Below are 6,417 nucleotides of genomic sequence, written 5' to 3' on the forward strand. Positions count from 1 at the left end.
CCAACCTTCTTCGAATCCAACCTCTGCAGTTCTTTTTTCCTTCTCTCTCTCCGTCTTGGGCCAGCTCCCCACCAAACTCTCCCGGACATACTCCCAGATCGCTCCTGGGCCCACCGTTTTGTTTGAAAACAGTGTTTACTCAGCGGTGGCCACCCGTCCCATGGGACGGCCCAGCCTTTACGACAGCCTAGATGCAAGAAAGGGGTTGAAGCTGAAATTGCACAAGGCTTTGCTTGGAAACAGTAATTACACTCCCAGTGAAAATGCTGGCGTTATATAATTGCTTTCTACATTCACGCTCACAAACATTTCGGGCGGGTAATTGCAGATACCGGACTGAGCTAATTGAGAGGAGTTTGTTAGGGACTGGCGTAATGAGAGGAGCTCGGGAGCCCAGCCTGTGATAATCACAGGAGGAATGCTGTCTTTCCATCTGAAATTGGACTAAGTGACAGGGAAACAACGCACTCAGAAACAGCAGGTGCATCATCTGGACGGTCAGGTAAGCTTCAAGGAGTGGGTGATGTGAATTTGCTGCAGGAAGTGCAAAATTCCAGGTGCGAGGAAAATCACAGAGCACGTTGCATCTAAGAGTCGGGGCTTCGGCAGCTAGGTAGCACTGCACAGATCTGAGGTACTGGAGGTGCACTGGAGTTGGACGAGATAGCTATGGTTTGTGTTTAAAATGTTTGTTACAGGCATTTATGGAAGCCCAATTATATCCACATCTCGGAGCTGCAGAAAACATGATGACAATGCAAGAGAGGACAGCTTGGCTCTGAAGAGCAGGATTTCTGGGGAGGGTTGAAAGTGGTTTTAAACAGACCTTTCCTCCTGGCTACAAAGGGGGATTAGCAGAGGATTTTCCGAATCGTCCCGCTGTGCCTGTTTAGCTTCTTCACGCAGGATTATATTTGTCTGAGCAGATCTGTGGGGAAAGACAAAGTTTTGCATGCCTATTTTCTGCATGTTTGTGCATGCTTTCTCTCTCCATTGGAACATGCAATTCTAGGTTTTTGTAAAAGCAAAATATGCCCTGCCTATATGTGGTTGAAGGAGGGCATGTATATATGAAGCCGTGGCTCCATTGCATACGTTTCTCTGTGTGAATGCATGATGCACTTGATGCACAGATGTAGTAGAGTGCTTCGTATAATATATGATTCATAAGGGCATGTCAAAAACGTGGAAATGTTTAGAAGGATTAGATAAATACCCATTTTCCTCCACTTTCCATGTTTCCGTTTTAGACATGCATGCACATTTTTCACTTTCAGGACTTGGGGCATTTAATACAAATTTTGCAAATGCCTGTGTGTGCAGAGCATCTGCATTGCATGCAAAAGTTGAAAACTGCATGTTTTGCAAGTTTAGTAAATAGATGTGATCACAGATGGAGCTTTTCAAATACGTACGTCTGGCATGTCTGTTCATATACACAGGGTGGGTGTGCATGTTTGCAATTGGCCATATATGTTATACATGCACATACCCGTGTACGTGATCATTGAACACATCTGTTGGTGTGCTACTATGCACGCATGGGTTTTCATGCTTTGTATGTGTAGGCAGTGTACAGAAGTGTGCAAAAACATACCGTGTTTTAGCATATTCTGTCATGCGCATGTGCTGTGTGCACAGAGCTGTGGTGCATTAGATAATTATAGGTGCATGCATGAGCCTATGTTTGTATGTTTTTCTGGATGGGCTTGGATGGAGCACACAGTCGCTTTCTCCGGGGATCTGCTGTCTCGTCTTAAGGGCTGTGCTTCTCTTTTTGTCTGGAGTGAGCTGGGCTTTGTTGTTCTTCCCATGCCTCATCCTATGGGTCCATTCCAGATCAGCTTTAATCACCGACGTTGCATCTGTTGGAGCTCCATGATCCTCTTACGCTCCTTCCATTGTGACTGCCGGTTCCTACGTCATAAATCACTTTCCCCCCCCTCTTTTCTCCCCTGTGGAAGTGTTCAGGGCTTACCCCCCTCCCCACACAGTTCTGTAGGATTCAGAGACCCCTTTCCCCTGCCCCTTGCATCCTTGATGAGGACTGGCTTCTTGCTTCAGATTCCCAGGCTCAGGGGCAGCAAAAGCCAAAACTACATCTGACTCTATTGCAGTGCTTAGACCAGAGGTTCCAAGCCACCGATTTTTCCAGAAACTGTTTTGGAGGCAGGCAGGAGAGCCTTTTATGTTGGCACAGAATTTTGTTTGTTTGTTTGTTTGCCTGTCATCACCTGTAGGCCACCTTCCTCCTGATGACGGGACCCAAGCTACCTTTTGGGCAGGCAAACTCTGCAGAGGGTGGCCTTTCTACATCTCTTCCTTTGGTGCAGGAGCTCTTTCCTGTCTGTAGTCTGGCAGCCATTGAGCGCGCCAGGTCTGTGGCCCTCTGGACTCACCATCAAAGCAAGATTTGGGGGGAGGAACAAAGCCATTCCCGGGAAGGCAATGACATCATGTTCCTCATGGGGAGACGCCTCCTGAGACACACAGCTGTGCTGCACTGCCGAGGAACGCCTTTCCGTCCCCACCACCAAGTCCCCCTGTCCAGTCAGGATGGGGCCCTTTTGCAGGACAAAGTGGCACTTGTTTGCGGAAACTCTGCCTCCCGCCTCCTCCCCCCCATTTCCTCCTCCTCCTCCTTCCAGAGAGCAGAAGCTGACGTCCGTAAAATACCTGGCAGCTGGGAGGGACTCAGAAGCTGCAGGGGAGGCGTAGCGAGAGCGTGGAAGAAAAAATGAAAACAATCCATCACCACCCCAAGTACATTCTGTACAAGATCCTGGAAGGAAGGTGTTTAGCATTACTAAGAGAAAATGACGCAACCCAGAGAGATGAAAGAGGCCGGCCCCCACCAGAGGCCCCCTCTCGTTCCCAGTGAAGCCCTTTCTTCTCCTTAAAGAAGAAGTTAGAGCCAGTGTGGGACAATAGGGTGGCTCCCAACCTTGGGTAACCCAACTGTTCTTGGACTAAAACTCCCAGAAGCCTTTGCTGCTAGCTGTGCTGGCCAGGATTCCTGGGAGTTGCAGTCCGAGAACATCTGGGGACCCAAGGTTGGGTTGTAGACAGAGTTTGTAGTGCAACCAGACAGCAGGAAAGGCAAACGTATGAAAGGGAGGCTTTATAGGGAATGATCTCCCTTTAAGAGGGCCTTTCCACCCATCAAAGTGTCAACCCCAGCCTGGATCCAAAATGCAGTAGCCCTACAGATGGATCAAAACCCAAGTTTCCAGAGTCTGGATGCAATCAGATGGGGTCAGTCCGAAGAACTGTTCTCCATACATGGTGTGATTGCTTGGAAATAGCTCAGGCCAGGCCAGGCCACAAGTGGTTCCAAATGCAAGGTGCATGTCTGTGTGATCACACCCGGACTTAGGAATCAGACAGCGATGCAGGATCACACTGGATTACACCGGAAAGGCTTGCTTTGATGGATCTCATCTCCTTGAAAGCAATCCTTCCATGCACATGCGATCTGGTCTCGATCGCTCCAGCCCAGCGCCAAAAAAAGAGAGAGTAGCCCCTCCTTCTGCACCAAAAATGGTCCCAATTGGGCACAGGCAGGATCAGGCTGGTTGCTGTTTGCTGTACGCCATACGGATGCCAGAAAACAGCTTGGAGTGGACCAAAACATGAGCTCTGTGGTTTTGCACCCAGAGTAGCACCCTGGACACATCAGTTTGGGCTCTCTGCTCACCTATGGAAACTCATTGGGAGTGACAATGGTAAAACTGCTCCTTAAATGTCTTGCACACCCTGAGAACCCCATGAGGGTTGTTATAAATTAGATGCAATGGATGCTGAGAAGATGGTGTTCAAGCAACTTTCCTTATTCCTTCCCGACCGGTTGCGCTTGGTCCACTCCGCTCACCTCCCCACCAGGGATGCCTGCTTATCACTGGAGTGCTCTTCCAGATGCCGCTAAGTAGATTATGGAGAGAAGCTGCCGGTGCGTAACCTATTCAGTACTAGCCGGAATCCAGATGTATGCATTATGTCATTCCAGCTCCTTCTTGTTGTTGCTCCTACCAGAGGTTGGCATCCTCGTGGCTGTCTTGACTTCAGACGGGGCAGCGTTGACCCACGATGCTATGTTGTGGTCTCAGGTTCTCCATTTCAGGTGTATTTTGGAAGAGTGTGGTCGTCAAAGGTCAGTCTCTGAAGTCAAGTAGAACATGACACGACTGCTTAGGAAGGACAGCAGGCGCTTAGATGCTTGGTGATGTAACAGAGCCGCCTGGGATGTCTCTAACCCTCCTTATAGGTAAAAGCAAAATAGAAATAAAAAGTAAAGCCAGACAAAAACATGCCGGCACTTTAAAAACTAAGTAACTTTTTTTTTTAATGTGAGCTTTTGTGGACAACTCCACTTCAGTGGACTTGTCCACAAAAGCTCACGTTTATATATATATATATATATTAAGACGAGCGCTAAGCCCATCCATTTAGTGCTGTGTGGAATCCCGTAGCTGCTACGGGATTCCACACAGCACTAAATGGATGGGCTTAGCGCTCGTCTTAATTTCCAATGACAGTATTTTTAATAGGATCACAGAGCATTTTAGAAAATTAGGATGATACTTCCTTGGTATACCTTGGTATACGCTGTTGATTATTTGGGGTGTTGGTGATCTTTGACAATTGCCCACAAAGCCCTCCATGGCCCATTAGTGGAGGATGCCTGGGGGTGGTTCTGGATCCTGCACAGTTAAGACATAGGAACGGCACTGTTTGTAGAGAACCAGATGTTCTAATCCTGCACCAGAGGTAGCAAGCCAAGTAACTCTGGGAAGCTTACAAAGTCAGGCATGATATTTTGTATATATTGATTTTTTCTTAATATTTCAAGATTTTAATGGTTAATGGTATGCCTTAATGGGCACCAGTGCATATAACTGAGTGTTCAACCTGTGGGAGCATTCCTATATTGTCTACAGATGGCCCACGTTGATCACCACCACCCCCCCCCAAAATCCTAGTTCCACACATCCTGAGTCACTGTTTTCTGCTTGGCATCAATCCACTTTCAAAATTAGCAAATTTGGAGTCCGATGCTGCTAACTAACATCCTGACAGCAGAGCTGAGGAGAAGATCTTTTCAGGCACATGAATCACAGACACAAGGTAAGTCCATGTGTCGAAGCCAAGCCTGGAAAAGTGGGGACATCGTATTAGACTCTCATCATCAATCAACACTTTCCTCAGGGGTGAAACAGCAGCTCTAATTGTTCAACTGCAGTCAGAGGAGAGCTTTGCTGTCCGTGGACTGACTTCCTTATCATCCTCTAAGCAGAAGGAACGGGAAGGAAGCAGGCAAAGTCATGATGCTTTTGTGTGTGTGTGTGTCTTTCTGGTCAAAACCTTCCGCCTCACTTCCCTTATCCTTCTGGTCTTGCAAGTAGACGCTGAGGTTACCGAGGGGGTAGTTGTGGTGTAACAGATAACCACGTGGTTCCTGACCTCTTCAGAGGCCAACAAAGAGGTTTCTGACGGGACTATGGCCATTGTGGTTATGCTCAGTCAGCCTTGCGCCATCCCCATACACAAAGGTTTGAAGACGTTGCCCGATGAACATGAACATGAAGCAGAGCGCAATCAGGACGTGATGCTCCTCTTGACATCGGCCGCGTTCCTCACACCGTGTCGTAAGAAATCTTGGCCTCCAGGCCTGCCGTCATCTTCTGGAAACTAATCATCGCGTGGGGGATAAGGAGCCATATAAATTCACCTCATAACATCTTTCCTCATGAGGTGAGGTGGCCGTTGCATATGTCATTCAGAAGCTGAAAAACTCTGGTAGCAGGACCACGCAGTGGAATTAGACAGACAGACAGACAGACAGACAGACAGACAGGCTCTCTGGAGGTGGAGTCTGGATCCAGAAACTTCTTGTCCTTCTTCCTAACTCATGTATGGGGTTAAAGTAAGCAAGGAGGACTTCCTTAAAACTGCCACTGGAATTCAACGAATAAAAATAAAATAGAACAAAGTATTTATTTTTAATTGTTTAAAGTCAAACTTTTAAAGAAATTAAAATTGAACTCCCAAATTGATTTGGAGGGCTCCTCAGAGAAATGCCAAGGAAGACGAAACTAAGAGTTTCAATAAAATTGAGTCATTACTCAAGAGGCTGTCATCCATTTGAGGGGTTTATTTTTTTGCTTTTCTGGGAACATCAGACCGTCTCGGAGAAAGAAAAATGCATGGGCCCAGTACAGTAATAGGTTCCAGTAGGTCATCCTTGCTGTGTGTATAAACCTTTGTTCGCTGAGCTTCTCTCAGGTGTGTGGAGGACCTCTAGGGAGACCTTGTGGAGAACAATAAGATTTAGGGCCTTCCCCCCCCCCCCTTTCACTGAAACATTTAGGAAGTGTGGTGAAAAGCATGGAAACAATGTCCCAAGTAGTTAAAATGACA

The 6,417-nt window shown here is 47.3% G+C and overlaps 1 long non-coding RNA gene across 1 annotated transcript; it reads left to right on the top strand.

Annotated features, from left to right (window-relative positions):
* The first annotated feature begins 376 nt into the window (after nt 1-376).
* Nucleotides 377-4,324, top strand: LOC140701875 (uncharacterized). The gene is made up of 2 exons (XR_012080864.2): nt 377-502; nt 4,007-4,324. It is a non-coding gene; the product is annotated as an uncharacterized LOC140701875 (long non-coding RNA).
* The last annotated feature ends 2,093 nt before the right edge of the window (nt 4,325-6,417 follow it).

This window comes from Pogona vitticeps, chromosome 8 (assembly GCF_051106095.1).
Source record: "Pogona vitticeps strain Pit_001003342236 chromosome 8, PviZW2.1, whole genome shotgun sequence".
In the NCBI taxonomy this organism is placed as follows: domain Eukaryota; kingdom Metazoa; phylum Chordata; class Lepidosauria; order Squamata; family Agamidae; genus Pogona; species Pogona vitticeps.